Below are 12,928 nucleotides of genomic sequence, written 5' to 3'. Positions count from 1 at the left end.
GCTGGCATTGTCAAAGCTTCACCCTCCATTGCCGGTGGTGAACTGGAGCCGAGCTCGCGGGCGCAGACTATATGTACCTGGCGCGCCAACGTCCGAGGGCTTCTCCGCGGTCATTTCCGGTGCGGTTCTCCTCTTGCTACCTGCGACGGTCGTTCGCTGCAGTACGGGAAGCCAGGATCCGTTGACCTTAAGGCTTTCCTCTTTCTTGTTCAAACTGTTCGCGTGTTTTTGTATTTCTACAGCTTCTCTGAACAAGCGCGTGTGATAGTGGTTCTCTACAGCCAGAACTTCCGTGTCGGCGAATTTTATTACGTGGTCGGTCTCATTCAGTGCGTGTTCTGCCACGGCCGATTTCTCCACCTGCCCCAACCTGCAATGTCGCTTATGCTCCTTGATCCTGTTGTTAATGGATCGTCCAGTCATCCCAACATAAACTTTTCCGCATGTGCATGGTATGCGGTATATTCCCGACATTGAAAGTGGGTCTCTTTTCTCCTTCGCCGATCTAAGACACTCCTGGATCACCGACATATAAGCTGGCAAAACACTTGGCCTCTCTGCTCCAACCACACGTGGGGAAGACCGACACATACATTAAGGACTCAGGACATTTCATTGAGAAGCTGAAGAAACTGAAACTTGCACCAAACGACATCCTGGTCAGCTTTGATGTTGTTTCGTTATTTACGAAAGTGCCACTCAGTGACGCTCTGGAGCACATCGGTTCCATTTTCCCGCTAGACATCAGAAAGCTCTTCCATGCATGTCTCACCACGAGCTATTTCACGTGGAATGGCGACTTCCACGAACAGCTGGAAGGCGTCGCCATGGGTAGTCCTCTCAGTCCAGTGGTGGCCAACTTCTTCATGGAACAATTCGAAGCACAGGCACTGGACTCGGCCACTTGCAAACCTAAGGTGTGGTACAGGTACGTCGATGATACTTTCGTGGTGTGGAGCCATGGTGATGAACAGCTCGGTGAATTCCTGAGACACTTGAACAGCCTCCATGCCAAAATAACATTTACCATGAAAGTAGAAAAGGACAAGAAACTGCCATTTATAGATGTGCTGGTCACAAGGGACGGCGAAAACCTGGGACACAGCGTGTATCGAAAACCGACACACACGGTCCGATACCTGCACAAACTGTCAAACCACCACCCGAGCCAGAAAAGAGGCAAGATTAGTACGCTCGTAACGAGAGCAGGACGAATATGTGAGCCGCAACACCTCAAACGAGAAATGCAACACCTGGAAACAGTCCTGAGGAGCAATGGGTACTCCACAAATTATATTAGAAGTGTAACTGAGCCAAACACTCGGCGAAGTAAGGAACCAGAAAAAGAAATGTCGGGTACGGCCTTTCTGCCATACATTCCCAGAGTGACGGACAGAATCGGCCGTATATTGCGCAAACATGGCGTAAAGACGATCTTCAAACCGACAAGGAAGATCAAAGAGTGTCTTAGATCGGCGAAGGAGAAAAGAGACCCACTTTCAATGTCGGGAATATACCGCATACCATGCACATGCGGAAAAGTTTATGTCGGGATGACTGGACGATCCATTAACACCAGGATCAAGGAGCATAAGCGACATTGCAGGTTGGGGCAGGTGGAGAAATCGGCCGTGGCAGAACACGCACTGAATGAGACCGACCACGTAATAAAATTCGCCGACACGGAAGTTCTGGCTGTAGAGAACCACTATCACACGCGCTTGTTCAGAGAAGCTGTAGAAATACAAAAACACGCGAACAGTTTGAACAAGAAAGAGGAAAGCCTTAAGGTCAACGGATCCTGGCTTCCCGTACTGCAGCGAACGACCGTCGCAGGTAGCAAGAGGAGAACCGCACCGGAAATGACCGCGGAGAAGCCCTCGGACGTTGGCGCGCCAGGTACATATAGTCTGCGCCCGCGAGCTCGGCTCCAGTTCACCACCGGCAATGGAGGGTGAAGCTTTGACAATGCCAGCCACTCGTGCTGGCGAAACGTCAGAAAAATCATTAGATGAACGTCGGCCGAAGAACCCGAGACAGAAGCCAATAGGTAATCTGTGCCTGTTACACTCCACAGGCTGTTGTCCCTGTGTTACTGCCATATCTTCGACAGGAAGGTAATGCTATTTTTCAGCAGGACAGTGCACGTCCACGTGCCCTCTACGGAAAGTTTACCATATTCTTACCAATGGAACAAGTGAAGAAATGATAAAACGGTAACTTTCACGTTCTTCAGGGTCTGCAAGAATCATTGTCGAACAGTAAATAAAGGAGCAAGAGGCTTGGGACGATTTATCGCAGGATGCTATTGGGCACCTTTATGACTGCGAAAGACATAAACCCTCTCCAGCAGCAGTGTACAGTTTGTCTCTTGAGGAGCGAAGAGTTCCTAACGAACAAGGGTCGCAGACCACACACTTAACTATAGCGCTCTGTCTCTGACGTCTGCCTGTTGAAAATTTTTGGGACATGTTTTTTGTGAGCGTACTATGACATCATTCTGTCGGAGACAGCAAAGGACCTGGAAGAGCACTTGAACGGAATGGACAGTGTCTTGAAAGGAGGATATAATATGAACATCAACAAAAGCAAAACGAGGACAATGGAGTGTAGTCGAATTAAATCAGGTGAGGGAATTAGATTAGGAAGTGAGACACTTAGAGTAGTAAATGAGTTTTGCTATTTGGAGAGCAAAAAAACTGATGATGGTCGAAGTAGAGAGGATGTAAAGTGTAGACTGGCAATGGCAACGAAGCGTTTCTGAAGAAGAGAAATTTATTAACATCGAGTATAGATATAAGAGTCGGGAACTCTGAAAGTATTTGTATGGGGTGCAGCCACGTATGGATGTGAAACATGGACGATAAATAGTTTAGACCAGAAGAGAATAGAAGCTTTCGAAATGTGGTGCTACAGAAGGATGCTGAAGATCAGATGGGTAGATTGCGCAGCTAATGAGGAGGTACTGAATAGAACTGGGAAGAAGAGGAATTTGTGGGTCGACGAGAAGAAGGGATCCGTTGGTAGGACAAGTTCTGAGGCATCAGGGGACCACCAATTTAGTATTGGAGCGCATCTTAGAGGGTAAAAATCATAGAGGGAGACCACGAGATGGAATACACTAAGCGGATTCAGAAGGATGTAGGTTGCAGTTGGTACTTGGAGATGAAAAAGCTTGCACAGGATAGGCTAGCATGAAGAGCTGCATCAAACCAGTCTCTGGACTGAAGACCACGACAAAAACAACTTTATGACATCTCTCCTTTAGGGATCAATATGATTCCGAAAACAAAGATCTTGTGAATCCCAGCACACTCTCTTCATCGCCACGCAGAAATCAGAAGGAGGCAGGTAGATGCCGTGTTTCTTGACTTCCGAAAGACGTTAGATGCAATTCTGCACTCATGCCTAATGAACAAAATAAAAGTGTATGGAGTATCAGACCAACTGTGTAACTGGATTGAAGAGTTTCTAGCAAACAAAGCACAGCACGTTATTCTGAACAAGAAGAGGCCTTCAGACGTGAAATTAACTTGGTGCAGGCGTACCCTAATGGAGTGTTATAGGATACTTTTCACATTAAATATAAATTTCCTAGTAGATTATGTCGAACGTTCAGTGAGGCATATTGGGGAAGGTGCTGTTGTATACAGGGAAGACCTACTTAGGATCGACGCTGGGTGGAGGGACTGGCAATTCCCGTTCAACATAAACAAATGTAACGTATAGCGAGTACGTAGAAAGACCCTTTATTGTTTGATTATAAAATTGCAGAGCTTTCACTGGAAGCAGTTACTTCCATAAATTATCCTAGAGTAAGTGTAGGGAGCGATCTGAAGTGGGACGACCATATAAATCGCTGGTGAGGCAGATATCAGACTGAGATTCATTGGAAGAACCATCAGGAAACGTAGTCTATCAGCACAGGAAGCAGTTTACGAAGCATTTGATTGACCAGTACCTGAATATTGGTCGTCCTTATGTGATCCGAACGACATATGATTAATTAAGGAAATAAAGACGATCCAAAGAAGAACAACACGTTTCGTCACAAGTTCATTTAACAAGCGCGAAAGCGTCACGGAGATGCTCAGCGAACTCCGGCAGCAGACGTGGCAAGAGAGGCGTTTTGCATCACGTTATGGTCTATTCCTATAAAAGTTAACCAGTATATTGCTTCCTCGTAAGTATTTCTCGGTAAAAGAGCACGAAGATGAAATAAGAAAGATTCGAACACACTTGGAGGCTTTCCAGCAATCGTTCTTCCCGCGAACCATACGCGACTTTAACAGATAGCTGGCGGAGTGAGACTCGTACACAAAGTACCCTCAGCCACACACCGTAAGATGGCTTGTGGAGTATAGATGTAGATGCGTCGTCGCCAGAGGTATTTACACCCTGTACTGATGCGACTGTTTAGGCATCCTTTACTGCGACTTGAGTCCGTCCCCGGTAGCTGAGTGGTTGGCGCAGCGGAAAGCCATGCCAAGGGGCCCGGGTTCGATTCCCGGATGGGGCAGGAGATTTTCTACGCTCACGGACTGGGTGTTGTGTTGTCCTTATCATCCTTTCATCCCCATCTCCGACGCGCAAGTCTCCAATGTGGCGTCGTAAGTACTTGCCCTCGACGGCCGAACTTCCCCGAATGGGGGACTCCCGGCCCGCCCACAATACCGTACGCTCATTTCCATATCACTGCGCCGTTTGGTTTTAGTTAATCATTATACACTCCAACAATGATGTACTATCTGTCACCCCAATCATTTGTCATGTAACCGAAGTTTAACGAAATATTTTTTTTACTCATGTGGATAACCATAAACTTCTTGTTATTCGGGGAAACTGACACTTCTCGCACCAAGCGGATACAAGGTCTAACACTTACCGCAATTAGTTTTGATCTTGTAGTCACTTATTAGACGTTAAAAGACAGCATCACTTGCAAACAATCTAAGGGGGCTTCTATGGTTTATTTCTAAATCGTTTATGTAAATTAAGAACAGCAGAGAGTCCACAACGATTCATTGGAGAACTACAGATAGGTTTCACTAAATTACTTCTCATCACTTACTACGAACTGCGACGATCCTGACATTGCCTGTATTCTCATACATTGTCATTTTTGGCAATCTAGTACTAATCTTAAAGAAATGCTCTTTAGTAGTTCAGCTTCTAAGATGATGTACAGCTACAAAGAAGTTGCGGTGTAGGGTTTAAGCAACGTTTGTGTCATCGCATAATGCAATTTATGCAACTCCTTCTGAAATATGTTGTAGACAATTTGAGAGTTCGATTGTGTGTAGTTAATAAGTACCTTAATAATATTCATCTGCAAAACATCATCGCCGTTGATACCACAGATACTCACCAACAGCGTAGAAAAGAAGTATTAAGTAAAGGAATTATTTGCGTTTAGAAATGGGTACAGTACAGTGAACTATTTGGTCGGATTCATAGATTTTGTGACAGCTTTCGACTCAATGTAAACGATGTGTATACGAAAAACGTAGGACTGAAAAATTCTAATATGTACATCAACGAAACGGCTCCCATTACACTTCATCAAGAAACTGAAAAATTAAGAATCGGGGGAAGACTCAGGTATGCAAGTTCCATATCACTAAAACTATTCTCATAAATCTTAGGCGAAGTTTTCATCTCACATTGAAGCAGCAGCAGTGAAGAGGTGCATGTTAACAATTACTAGCAGAGACAGGAAAAAAATGGAACACAGAACAGACCGGAGTGAAGGAGGTAATAATGACTTTAAATTACATGTAAGGGGATGCGAGATGTGGCCTAATGGATGGATGATACATCGGCCAGAGATTTTCTTTGCTGAATTTGAAGAAAAAACGAGACAACGAACTAATGGCACGATAGATGACACAAACAGATATGTAGCTGACGACAGCCAGGAACATAGTGTGAGTTATTGTGATTTTTACTTCCCTGCAGGACAGCCACCGTTCGGTACTACCTTAAACATTAGCATCACAAGCCAAAGAAATTCTGCAGTTGGTGTATTTGTTACACATGAACATTAGTCTCTAAACTTGGTTTATATCATGGCTCAGATTCTCTCTTCTGGCTTCTTGTTTGTCCTGACCTACTTCTCCTATTAATAAGTCTCATACTCATTGGCTAAAGGGTCAGAGATTTTCCAAGCGCTTTGCATTGACCGTCTCACTTCGCCCATTCTATGTTAGTTTAGCGTAGGCCTCATAGATTTCAAAGTTTGACCTTATTTCCATTAGTGTTTGCTCCTGACACAAGAAAGTGCTTCTTAATAATTATTTCTAATTTGCAAATATCATCTTCATATAGAAGTACCTTACACCATGGGTGTGCCCTATTATGACTGTCAGGTACACCGACAGTGATATTCCTGTCGTTTGGCATGAAAATTAGAGAGGAACGGCTGCAAGGAAAGGATGAATAACAGCACAAAAAGAGAGGGTTGCTTTAAAGAATGCCGTGTCTGTATGTGGCACGTTTTGTGACATTTTAACGATGTATTAGCCCTGATTCCTAATTACATTTTGGATTTGTTCGTGGCAACCAATTTTTCTCATAGTTTCAATAGGGAAAATATCGTCTCTCTTTCTCATGTATTTTATCAGTCTTCTGACTGCTTTGATACGGCCAGAAAAGAATTCCTTTCCTGTGTCAATTTTCATCTCAGAGTAGCAGTTTCAACCAACGTCCTCAGTTATTTGCTGGATGTATCCCTATCTCCGATTCCCTCTACAGTTTTTATCCTCTACGGCTCCCTCTAGTCTCATGGAAGGTATTCCCTGACGTTAACATATGTCCTATCATCCTGTCTCTACTTCTTCTCAGTGTTTTCCGTATACTCCATACCTCCCCGATTCTGCTCAGAACCTCTTCATTCCTTACCTTATCAGCCAAACTAATTTTCAACACTAGCCTGTAGCTCTACATCTGAAATGATTCGATTCTCTTCTGTTCAGATTTTTCCACAGTCTATATTTCACTACCATACAATACTGTGCTCCACACGAACATTCTCAGAAATTGATTCCTCAGATTAAGGCCTTTGTTTGATACTACAGACTTCTCTTGACCAGGAATGCCCTTTTCGCTAGTGCAAGTCTTCTTTTAAGCCCTCCTTCCTCCGCTCGTCTCGGTTATTTTACTGCTTAGGTAGCTGAATTCCTGAACATCACATTCTTCGTTACCGTCAATCCTGGCGCTAAGTTTCTCGCAGTTCTCATATCTGCTACTTCTAATTACTTTCAGCTTTCTTCGATTTACTCTCAGTCCATATTCTGTACTCAGTAGACTGTGCATTCCATTTAGCAAGTCCAGAAATTCTTCTTCACTTTCATTACCGATAACAATCTCACGAGCGAATCTTAACATTGATATCGATTCACCTAGTATTTTAACTGCACTCTTAAACTTTTATTTCCATAATAGATTATTCGCTGTATGCTTTGAACCTAGTAAGGGCGAAAGACTAAATTCCCGTCTTAAACACTTTTTGATCCGAGCACTTCTTTCTTGGTCTTTCACTCTTATTATTCCGTCTTATTTCTTGCACATGTTGGATATTACTCTTCTCTCCTTATAGCTTACCCCTATTTTCCTCAGAATTTCGAACATATTGCACCATTTGACAGTGTCGAACGCTTCTTCCAAGTCGACAAATCCTATGAACGTGTATTGATTCTTCTTTAGTCTTGCTTCCATTGTCAACCGCAACGTCAGAACTGCCTCTCTGGTGCCTTAATCTTTCCCAAAGCCAAACTGATCATCATCCAACACATCCTCTATTTTCTTTTCCATTCTTCTGTAAAATATTTTTGTGAGCAACTTGGCTACATGAGCTGCTAAGCTGATTGTTGAATAAATAATTCTCGCCCTTGTCAGCTCGTGTAGTCTTCGGAATTGTGAGGAAGATGTATATGACGAAATGTTATTTGATCTTAATTCTTCCCAAGCTCTTTTATATTCTGATACTAATACTGAATCTGTTATTTCTTCTATATCGACTCCTGTTTTCTTCTTCTATTACATCTGAAAACTGTTCCCTCTCATAGAGGTCTTCAGTCCACTCTTTCCACCTAGCAGCTCTCTCACCTCTGCATTTAACAGTGGAATTCGCTTGCAGTCTTAATGCTACTATCTTTGCTTTTAATTTCACCACACGTTGTTTTGACATTTCTATATAATGAGTCAGTCCTTCTGAAAGTCATTTCTCTTTTGATTTCTTCACATTTTTCATGCAGCCATTTCGCGTCATCCTCCTGCACTTCCTATTAATTTTGTTCTTAGCCGACTCGTAGTTCGGTATTCCTGAATTTCCCTCAACGTTCTTCTACTACCTCCTTTCATCGATCAACTGAAGTATTTCTTTTGTTACACATGCTTTAGTCGCAGTTACTTTCTTTATATATATGTTTTTCTATCCAACTTCTGCGGTTGCCCTTTTTAAAGATGTCCATTCCTCTGCAACTGAACTGCCTACTGAGCTGTTCCTTATCGCAGTATTTATGTATTTACCAAACTTCAAGCATATCTCATCATTTCTTAATAACTACTTATCCCACGTCTTTGTACACTCATTCTACTAAACTGTGATCTGAGTCTATATCTGCTTCTGTGTACGCCTACAGTCCAGTATCTAATTTCGGAATCTTTGCCTGACCATAATGTATTCTAACGGTAATCTTTCCGTATTTTCCAGCCTTTTCCAAGTATACCTCCTTTTCTTATTATTCTTGAACAGAGTATTCGCTATTACTAGCTGAAACGTGTTACAGAACTCAATTAGTCTTTCTCCTCTCTCATTCCTTGTCCCAAGTCCATATTGTCCTGTAACCTTTTCTTTTACTCCTTCCCCTACATCTGCATTCCAGTCTCCCATGACTATTAGATTTTCATATCCCTTTTCACACTGTATTACCCTTTCAATATGCTCATACACTTTCTCTATTTGTTTATCTTCAGCTTGCGACTCGGCACGTATACCTGAACTATCGTTGTCGGTGTTGGTTTGCTGTCGATTCTGATGAGAGCAGCCCTATCACTGAACTGGTCACAATAATACACTGTCTGCCCTAAATTCCTAATCATAACGAATCCTACTCCCGTTATTACTTTTTGTGCTGCTGTTGATACTATCCTATACTCATCTGACCAGAAATCCTTGTCTTCTTTCTATTTCACTTCACTGACCCCAATTATGTCTTTACTGAGCCTTTTCAAATTTTCTGGCTTTCGTGCCACGTTCAAACTTCCGACATTCCACGCCCCACCTCATGGAACGTTATCCTTATGAAAATCAATAAATATTGTTGCACATATTATATTATTCACAGAGGTTGCAGTAATTAAATGTCTATTACGCTTAGAAATGTGGATCTTACAGAGTTACAAGTGACTGATGTTAATTTAAAATCCTTTTCGCCATGTATGAGTAGGGAAGTAGGGCGAAAGTTTATGTTTGCTATATTCTGTGGGGCTGACACTATTGTACTCTCTTTAATTTTAGCAGGTGTTGGTTTTCTCTAAATGAAGTAATTCGTCATCCTAGTAAAGTAAGTAGCAGGTAGCTGAAATTAAAATGTAGCTGCTCACGGAGGTCCTGTGTGGGATGCAATTTTCATGTGACAGCTAAACTTGACAGATATGCCTATCCGTCAATGCGAAATCAATTTATGCTGATAGACAAATTTGGTCCGATTGTGGCCACTAGGCGGAAATCTGGTACTGTGCACTGTTTGTATGTCTGTATGAGATCCAAGCTGTCGTTTGTCGAGTCATAACGTGAGTGAACAGTATGGCTGTCGAAAAGGGAGAAAGCGGGATGTTTGAGAAACTGTTTTATGTGAACGGCAGCAATTACAATGTTGCATTGATTAAGTGTAGCCGACCGAATGTTCTGAGAGGAGGCCCGATGTCATTAAATGGTTTTATGAATGTTGTTATTGATGTGGTCTTCAGTCCAGACACTGGTTTGATGCAGATCTCCATTCTACTCTAACCTGTGCAATCCTCTTCATCTCCCAGAACCTACTGCAACCTACATCCTTCTGAATCTGCTTGCTGTATTCATCTTGGTCTCCCTCTACGACTTTTACCATCCACGCTGCACTCCAATACTAAATTGGTGATTCTTTGATGCCTCAGAACGTGTCCGATCAACGATCCCTTCTTCTCGTCAAGTTGTGCCACAAATTTCTCTTCTCTCCACTTCTATTCAGTACCTCTTCATTAGTTATGTGATCTAGGCATCTAATATTCAGCATTCTTCTGTAGCACCACATTTCGAAAGCTTCTACTCTCTTCTTGTCTAAACTGTCTGTAGGACATGTTTCCCTGCCATACGTCGCTACACTCCATGTAAATACTTTCCTGACACTGAAATCTGTACTCGATGTTAACAAACTTCTCTTCTTCAGAAACGCTTTCGTTGCCATTGCCAGTCTACACTTTATAGCCTCTCTAATTTGACCATAATCAGTTATTTTGCTCCCCAAATAGCAAAACTCATTTACTACTTTAAGTGACTCAGTTGCTAATCTAATACCTTTAGCATCGCCTGATTTAATTCGACTACATTCCATTATCCTCGTTTTGATTTTGCTGGTGTTCATTCCGTTCACTCCGTTCAGCTGTGCTTCCAGATCTATTTCTGTCTCTAACAGAATTACAATCTCGTCGGCAAATCTCAAAGTTTTTATTTTTCTCCATGGATTTTAATTCCTACTCCAAAATTTTCTTTTTTAGTTTCCTTTACTGCTTGCCCAATAAACACATTGAATAACATCGGTGATAGGCTACAACCCTGTCTCACTTCCTTCCCAACCACTGCTTCTCTTTCACGCTCCTCGACTCTTATAACTGCCGATTGGTTTCTGTATAAATTATAAATAGCCTTTCGCTCCCTGTATTTCACCCATGCCACCATAAGAGTTTCAAAAAAGAGAGAATTCGAGCCAGCTTTGTCAAAAGCATTGTCTAAGTCTACAAATGCTAGGAACGTGGGTTTGCCTTTTCTTAGCCTGTCTTCTAAGATAAGTCGTAAGGACAGTATTGCCTCGCATGTTCCAACAATTCTACGGAATCCAAACTGATGCTCCTCGAGGTCGGTCTCTACCAGTTTTTCCATTCGTCTGTAAAGAATTCGTATTAGTATTTTGCAACCATGTCTTATTAAATTGATAGTTCAGTAATTTTCACATAGGGATTCGAATTATTACATTTTTCCTGAACTCTGAGGGTATTTCGCCTGTCTCTTACATCCTGTTTACCAGATGAAAGAGTTTTGTCATGGCCGGCTCTCCCAAGGTTATCAGTAGTTCTACTGGAACGTTGTCTACTCCTGGGGCCTCGTTTCGAAGTAGGTCTTTTACTGCTCTGTCAAATTCTTCACGCAATAGCATATCTTCCATTTGATCTTCATCTATATCCTCTTCCAATTCCATTATATTGCCCTCAAGTACATCGCCCTTGTATAGACCCTCTATACACTCCTTCCAGCTTTCTACCTTCCTTTCTTTGCTTAGAACTGGTTTTCCATCTGAGCTCTTGACATTCATACAGGTGGTTCTCTTTTCTCTAAACGTCTCTTTCATTTTCATGTAGGCAGTACCTATTTTACCCCTAGTGATACAAGCTTCTACATCCTTACATTTGTCCTGTAGCCATCCCTGATTAGCCATTTTGCACTTCATGTTGATCTCATTTTTGAGACGTGTGTATTCCTTTTTGCCTGCTTGATTTACTGCGTTGCTGTATTTCCTCCTTTCAAAAATTAAATTCAGTATCTCTTATGGTACCCAAGGATTTCTACAAGCCCTCGTCTTTTTACCTACATGGTCGTCTGCTGCCTACACTATTCGATCTCTGAAAGCTACCCATTCCTCTTCTACTGCATTTATTTTATGTTCTTCTCAATTTTACCCCAATACTCCCTCTGAAACTCTCTATAACCTCTGGTTGTTTTACTTTAACCAATAAATTGTGGTCAGAGAACAAATGTGTACCTCGAAATATTTTACAATTTAAAACTTGATTTCTAAATCTCAGTCTTAGCATTATATAATCTACCTGAAACCTTCCAGTGCCTCCAGGCCTCTTCCATGTATACAACCTTTCATGATTCTTAAACCAAGTGTTAGCTATGATTAAGCTACACTCTGTGCAAAATGCTACTAGGCGGCTTCCCCTTCCATTTCTTACCCCCAGTCCATGTTCACCTACTACTTTTCCTTCTCTTCGTTTTCCAGTCGCGTTCCAGTCCCCCGTGACTACTAAAATTTCGTCTCCTTTAACTATCTGAATAATTTCTTTTATCCCATCAAACATATCTTCAGTCCCTTCATCATCTGTACTACTGTGGTAGGCGTGGACTTCGTGTCTGTCTTGGCTGCAATAATGCGGTCACTATGCTGTTCGTAGACGCTTATCCGCCTTCCTATTATATTTTGTTCATTATTAAACCCACTCCTGCATTACCGTTTTTTGATTTTGTATTTAAAACCCTGTATTCACCTGCCCAGAAGCCTTGTTCCTCCTGCCACCGAACTTCACTAATTCCCACTATAACTTTAATCTACACATTACCTTTTTCAAATTTTCTAACCTACCTGCCCTATTAAGGGAACTGACATTACACGCTAAGATGCGTAGAACGACAGTTTTGTTTCTCCTGATAACCTCATCCTCCTGAGTAATCCCCATCCCCCCCCCCCCCTCCCCCGGGAGATCTGAATGGGGACTATTTTACCTCCGGAGTATTTGCTTTCAACCGTTGGCAATACCAGCACAGCAAGGCCCTTTTGGTTGATGATACAAGACGAGATCAGTCAATCATCCAGACTTTTGTCCCTGCAACTACTGAAAAGGCTGCTGCCCTTCTTCAGATACACTCTCAGCAGATACACTCTGTTGTGGT

The sequence above is a fragment of the Schistocerca nitens genome, chromosome 5 (assembly GCF_023898315.1).
Source record: "Schistocerca nitens isolate TAMUIC-IGC-003100 chromosome 5, iqSchNite1.1, whole genome shotgun sequence".
NCBI classification, from domain to species: domain Eukaryota; kingdom Metazoa; phylum Arthropoda; class Insecta; order Orthoptera; family Acrididae; genus Schistocerca; species Schistocerca nitens.
The sequence above is the reverse complement of the archived record's forward strand: the minus strand, read 5'-3'. Positions refer to the sequence as shown.